This window comes from Hyaena hyaena, unplaced genomic scaffold, assembly GCF_003009895.1.
Source record: "Hyaena hyaena isolate Hyena2069 unplaced genomic scaffold, ASM300989v1 scaffold_1679, whole genome shotgun sequence".
NCBI classification, from domain to species: Eukaryota; Metazoa; Chordata; class Mammalia; order Carnivora; family Hyaenidae; genus Hyaena; species Hyaena hyaena.
In genome coordinates this window covers 18,248-25,562 of record NW_024082278.1, presented here as the reverse complement: position 1 = coordinate 25,562, position 7,315 = coordinate 18,248, and positions in this window count along the sequence as shown.

The window sequence follows — 7,315 nt, the reverse complement described above, 5'->3', positions numbered from 1 at the left end:
AAGAAACACAACAAACTCCAGGGAGTATAAACTCAACGGGATTTACAAAATAAAATATGCATCAAAATAAAATTGTCAAAAGCAACAAGAGAGAAGTGGCTTCCAGATAGAAGCGATCCTCAATAAGATTTACAGCTTTTGCAAATCATAGAAGGTAGATGATATATTCAAAGTGCTGGGAGAAGATGATTATCAATTAAGAATTCTATATCCAATAGAACTAATCTTTAATAAATTAAGAAGAAATAAAGATATTTCCAGATAAACAAAAACCAAGAGAATATATTAAAAACTGGACTACCCTGCAAACAATACTGTAAGTTTTCCATGTTAAAATGAAAGGACATTAGACAGTAAGTTATAAGTAAAATAAAATAAAAAACACCGGTAAAGGTAAGTACATTGGTAAAATATAGAAGACAGTCTAAATGAATATTTATTGTCTGGAGTCAACATGGTAGAGAAGTCAGGGGACCTGATGTTCCCTTGTCCAGAAGACTGGAATTCCAGGAATCCGGGTATAAAGTGACAACAAAAATCTCCAAGGGCCTCCAGGGACAACTTAGTGGTCCATAGTGCATGATTAAAAATTGGGAGAGAGAAAACAGATGGTGTAGGCACGAAAGAGAGGAATCTCCTTCTGTGTAGAGACAAAAGGAAGAAAAAGAGGCTGTGGAAGTGTAGGATTATATTTGGATAAAAGAAAAACCTATCTGGACCATGGACCAAGGAACAGAAAAAAAAAACAAAACAAAACAGAGAAAGAACCAGTTTCTAACACGATCCAGGGTTGCAGGACTTTTTCCAGACTGAGGCCTGCTGCCACTTGCCTGTAGGGGAAGCGAGGGTGGGGGTGCTAACTCTGGGCTCAGTGGCTAGCTCATAGATGCAGTCGAAGAGAGCAGTCCCTTAACCGTAAGTGCTGTGAGAAGAAGGTATATAGCCACTCCAAGGATGAAAGACTCTGCAGGTGCCTGCCAGCCAGAGGCCCTTTGACAGCTGGGTGGAGGGGCACTACCCCAGAACAGGGCACATAGAGCAGGATCCTTTAAGACGTCAAGGTTTGAAACCCAGGTGGGTGCCTGGAAGGTGAAAGAGACTGTAGCAAGACAAACCGAACCATTCGCATCCACAGGGCACTGTGAGGATGGATGAAAAGAGTAGCCTGGGACACCCGATCTGGGGAGTAGACACTGGGTGTCGCCATTTTTCTCCCCATCAACAACAAGGTGGAGCTTCAGGGAATAGAACCCTAGGCCCACAGTGGAGGCGGGACCTGCCTACACCAAACCATGCCCCTCAGTGTCTGGTAATACTTATCTACCTCACTAACATTGACTGATGAAACCAGATTGCCCCTCCTCCAGACCATCACAGCCACAGGTTCCAAGGCACCATCAGATATCAGTACAGTGGTTTTGCATTTTCTGGTTTGATTCTTGGTCAATTCTTACTATATATATATATATTTTTTTTTCTTTCTTTTCTTCCTCTGTTTTATTCTCTTCTCTATTCTGGTTTCAGGTTTGTTTAAACGGATTTTTAAAAAAATTATTCCTTTTACACCTCTTTTGTATCCCCTTTATTTTCCTCTCACTGAATTAAGCCATATAGTTTCTCTGATTCTCTACCTATTTTTTTTCTTTTCTTTTTCCCCACCCAGTCATTTCTCTTTGTATGGGATAAGGCTTCTTCCACCACCACCCCCTTTTTAAGTTTTTTTCCCCCAGTGTGACTTCAATGAACAAATCAAAGCACACCTGGTTGAAGGTCCAAAACACCACTGTGAGTAGGGAGATAAAGAAATCACAGTCACAACCACAGAGAAGATTCAACACACTCCAATAACACGCCCTGAAGGGTCAGGCCCTAGACAGCATATGGCTCCTTTTTAATATAGTAGTGCTTGCAGGTGCAGGACACATAACAAGCTATTAAAATACTTCAAAGACAGAAAACTAGGCAAAATCATGAAGCAGAGAATTATCCTCAAATGAAATTCCAGGAAGAAATGACAGCTAGAGAATTGCTTAAAACAGATAAAAACAATATATCTGATCAAGAATTTAGCATAATAGTCATAAGATTAATAGCTTCGCTTGAAAAAAAAAACATAGAAGACGGCAGAGAATCTATTGCTGGAGAGATTAGGAACTAAGAAAACAAAATTATGGAAGACGAGCCAAGAGAAAGGGAGATAAGAAGATACTTGACCAATAGGGAAGAAGTAGAGAACTGAGTGATTCAACAAAACATAATAATATTTGTATACTATAAGTTCCAGAAGAAGAGAGAGAAAGTGCAGAAGGTTTATTTGAACAAATTATAGCTGACAACTTCCCTAATCTGGGGAAAGAAGCAGACATCCAAATCCAGGAGGCACAGAAAGTCTCTTCAGATACAAAAAGAAAAGGTCTTCACCACAGCATATCCTAGTGAAACTGGCAAAATACAAAGATAAAGAGGGAATTCTCAAAGCAGTTAGGGACAAATGGGCCTTAACCTACAAAAGTAGACACATAAAGATGGTAGCAGACTTGTCGACTGAAACTTGGCAGGCCAGAAGGGAGTGGCAGGAAATATTAAATATGCTGAATAGGAAAAATATGCAGCCAAGAATCCTTTATCTAGCAAGGCTGTCATTCAGAATAGAAGAAGAGACAAAGGCTTTCCTAGACAAATAGAAACTGAAGGAGTTCATGACCACTAAACCAGCCCTTCAGGAGATTCTAAGGGGACCTCTGTGAGTGGAATACTGCAAGGACTACAAAGAACCAGAGATATCACCACAGGCATGAAACCTACAGGTAACACAATGACACAAAATCCGTATCTTTCAATAATAACTCTGACTGTGAATGAGCTAAATGTCCCAATCAAAGACATAGGGTATCAGACTGAATTAAAAACAACAACAACAGAAGAAGAATTCGCAAATTTTCCACAACCTCTTTTAGAAAATACAAGAGGTGGAATTACATTCTACACTTTTTGTGTGGTCAGTATTACCTTAATACCAAAATCAGGAAAGGGGAAACCAAAAACAAAAACTAAACACCAATATCTTTCATTTAATTAGACATAAAAATGTTTAACAAAATATTAGCCAACTGAATTTAACAATGTGTAAAATAAATTAATTACCATTACCACATAGACTTTGTTCCAGGTGTGCAAGATTGGTTTAACAATTGGAAATCAATTATTATAATTCACTATATCATCAAGCTAAAGAAGAAAATTCATATGATTATAGTAATTGATACAGAAAAAGCATTTGACAAAATCCAATACTCATTTATGATAAAAAGATTCAATGTTAGGGGTATGGAGAAATTACCTCAAGTTGATAAAAAAAAAAGTCATCTAAAAATTCATACAACTAACATCATACTTAATGCTGAAATATATTATGCTTTTTCCTAAGATTGAGAATAAAGCAAGCATGTTTGCTCTTATCACTATCATTCAATACAGTACTAGAATTTCTACCCAGAGCAATAAGACAATAAAACAATATAAGTCATACAGATTGAGAAGAAAGAAATAAAGCTGTCTATTGCCAGATGACATAATTATTTATGTAGAATATCCCAAGAAATCTATTTGAAAATCCAAAAAATTCCTAGAATTGATAAGTGAGTTCCACTGCATGCCGGATAGCAGATCAACACTCACATATCAATTGCATTTATATATATGAAAAATTAATATGTAGAAATCAACATTAAAAACACATTACAGGGGTGCCCGAGTGGCTCAGTCAGTTGAGTGTCTGACTCTGGATTTCAGTTCAGGTCATGGTCCCAGGGTCATGGGATTGAGCCCCATGTCAGGCTGTGTGCTGAGCCTGGAGCATAGTTGGGATTCTCTCTCTCTCTCTCTCTCTTTCTCTCTCTGCCTCTCTCTCTGTCCCTCTGCCTCTCTACTTCATTCGCATTCCCTCTCTCTTAAAACAAACAAACATGCAAACAAACAAAATATAATACAGTTTACAATTGTTCCAAAAAAGAAAATACTTAAACATGTAACAAACATTCACAGGATTACTGTTTATGAAAGAAATCAAATTAAGACCTAAATAAATGAACAGATCTACTATGATGAGGTAATAAAAGATATCATTTCAAGCCAAATTGATCTATCTATTTAATGAAATCATTATGAAATTTATATGAGGTTTATTGAAGGCATAGACAAATTTATTTTAAAATTTACATGGAAAGAAACATACTGTAGAATAGTTAATCTTGACAAAAGAGAATAAAATGGAAGGAATCAGTGTATCCATAAGCCAGGATTACTATATAGCTACAGCAATCAGTACAGTGTAGTAACAGTTAGGGAATAACTGCATAAATTAATGGAAAAGAATAGAGGAGAATCCAATAGAGAAGCCATAAATAGACCCACAGAAATTTGCTCTACTTATCTTTGTTCTTACTGCAAAAATAATTCAATGGAGGAAATACAGCAAATGCTGTTTGAACAATTGGGCATCTATAGACACAAAAAATTAACCTTAATCCTTGACGGAGGAACAAGGGGGAGAAGAAGGGAGGAAATGGTGGGGGAAAGGGAGAGAGGCAAACTATGAGAGACTCTTTCATGCTGACAAAAACTGAGGACTGATGGATGTGGGGGGGAGGGAGGGATGGGCATGGAGGAGGACACTTGTGGGGATGAGCATTGAGTGTTATGTGGAAACTAATTTGACAATAAACTATTTGTAAAATAAATAAATAAATAAATAAATAAATAGATAAATAGATAAATAAATAAATAGATTGTAAGTGCTGTTTCAGCAAGTTAAAAAAAAATTAACCTTAACCTAAACCTCACATCTTTAAAGAAAATCAACTCAAAATGGATCATTGACTGAAATGTAAGATGTATCATTATAAAACATTTAGAAATAGAAGTGACTCTTTAGGCTGTGTGGATAGACAAAGTGTTCTCAAACGTGTTACCATGAGCTGTGTAAAATCATTGTGAAGAAGATAGAAAAAGTTACATATCAGGGAGAAATACTTACAAAGTATATATCCAACATAGAAGTTGTTTCTAGTCTATAGAAATAACTCTCACCCATCAACAGTAAAAGCCAATTAAACAATAGACAAAAGACATATAAACATGCATATCACCAAAGGAGATATACAGGTAACAAATTAGCATATGAAAAATGTTCAACATCACTAGCCATTAGAGAAATGCAAATTGAAAGCACTATGGTACATTATTACACACCTATCAAAGTGGCTAAAAAAATGGTGAGACCATCAAATGTTATTGAGAAAGAAGAAAAAGTGGGTCACTCAGACATTGTTGGTGGGACTGGATAATGGAATAGTCATTCAGGAAAATGATTTGGCAGTTTCTTATCAAATGAAACACATGATTAATACATGACTCAACTATTGTGCTCTGGGGCATTATCCTAGAGAAGTGATCATATATACTCACAAAAACCTTGTACAAGAATATTCATAGCAGTTTTATTTATAATAGCTAAAAGCAGGAATCATGATGGATATCTTTCAACAGGTGAATGATTAAACAATATTTGGTACATCCATACCATGAAATACTATCCAGTGATTAAAAAAAGAATGAACTATTGATACAACAATTTAGATGAATTCCAGGGAATTATGTTGAGTAAAAAAAACCCAAACACTCCCTAAAGGTTACAACTGTATAGTTCCATTTACATAAAAATTTGAAGTGTCAAAATTTTAGAATAGTGGACATGTTAGTGGTTATGTGGAGTTAGGGATGAGGTGAGGTGTGAATGTTGGTTAGAGAAAGTAGGTGTGATTGGTTATAACATGGCAATAACCATTGCCAACTTTTGTTGGTGGCAGATGGGACTGAAGTACCTTAACTGTGCTGATGGACAATCAAACTTGCACTGATGATAAATTTGCAAAGAACTAAATGTACACAAACACAAAGACAAATAATAGTTACACTGAGAAAATATTAATAAAATCAGTGGTGAATTGTATTAAGGTAAATTCAATTAATGTAATGTAATTTTCTTTTGTTTGTTTCAAGTTTTTATTTAAATTTCAATTAATTAACATATAGTGCAATATTACTTTCTGAAGTAGAATTTTATCTTTCAGACACCAAGTGCTCATCACAAGTACCCTCTATAATACCCATCACCATTTAACCCATCTCCCCTCCACCTCCCCTTCATTTGCTTCTCTACTGTTGACAGTCTGTTTTGTGGTTTACCCTTTCTCTCTCTCCCCCCCCCATTTTCATCTGTTTTATTTCTTAAATTTCACATATGAGTGAAATTATATGGTATTTGTCTTTCTCTGACTGACTTTTTTCAGTTAGCATACTACATTTTAGCTCCACATCATTGTAAATGTAAGATTTTATTCTTTTTTTAAGGCTGGGTACATATATGCCAAATCTTCTTTATCCATTTATCAGTCAACAAGTATTTCAGCTCTTCTCATAATCTGGCTATTATTGATAATAGTGCTATAAACACCAGGGTTCATGTGTCCCTTTCAATCAGTATTTGTGTATCCTTTGGGTAAATACATAGTAGTGCAATTGCTGGATCATATCGTAGTTCTATTTTTAACTTTTTGAGGAAACTCCATACTTTTTTTTTTCCCAGAGTGACTGCACCAGTTTGTATTACCTCCAACAGTGTAAGAGGGTTCCCTTTTCTGCTTATCTTTGCCAACATCTGTTGTTTCCTATATTGTTAATTTTAGTCATTCTGATAGGTGTGAAGTAATATCTCATTACAGTTTTGATTTATATTTCCCTAATAATGAGTGATGTTAAGCATCTTTCATGTGTCTGTTAGCCATCTATATATCTTCTTTGAAAAAATATCTATTCATGTCTCCTGCACATTTCTTAACTGAATTATTTGTTTTTTGAGTGTTGAGTTTAATAAGTTCTTTATAGATTTTGGTTACTAACCCTTATCAGATGTGTCATTTGCAAATATTTTCTCCCATCCTGAAGGCTGCCTCTTAGTTTTGTTGATTGTTTCCTTCACCAAAACTGACCACTTTATCACACCATACACAAAAATAAATTCAAAATGGATGAAAGACCTAAATGTGAAGCAGAAAACCATCAAAATCCTAGAAATTAACACAGGCAGCAACCTCTGACATCAGCTATAGCAACTTCCTACTAGATACATCTCTGGAAACAGGGAAAGCAAAAGCAAAAATGAACTATTGGGACTTCATCAAGATAAAAATCTTCTGTAATGTAATTTTCAATTAAAAAGCCAAAATAATATCTACTTTTAAATGGCATACTTAAG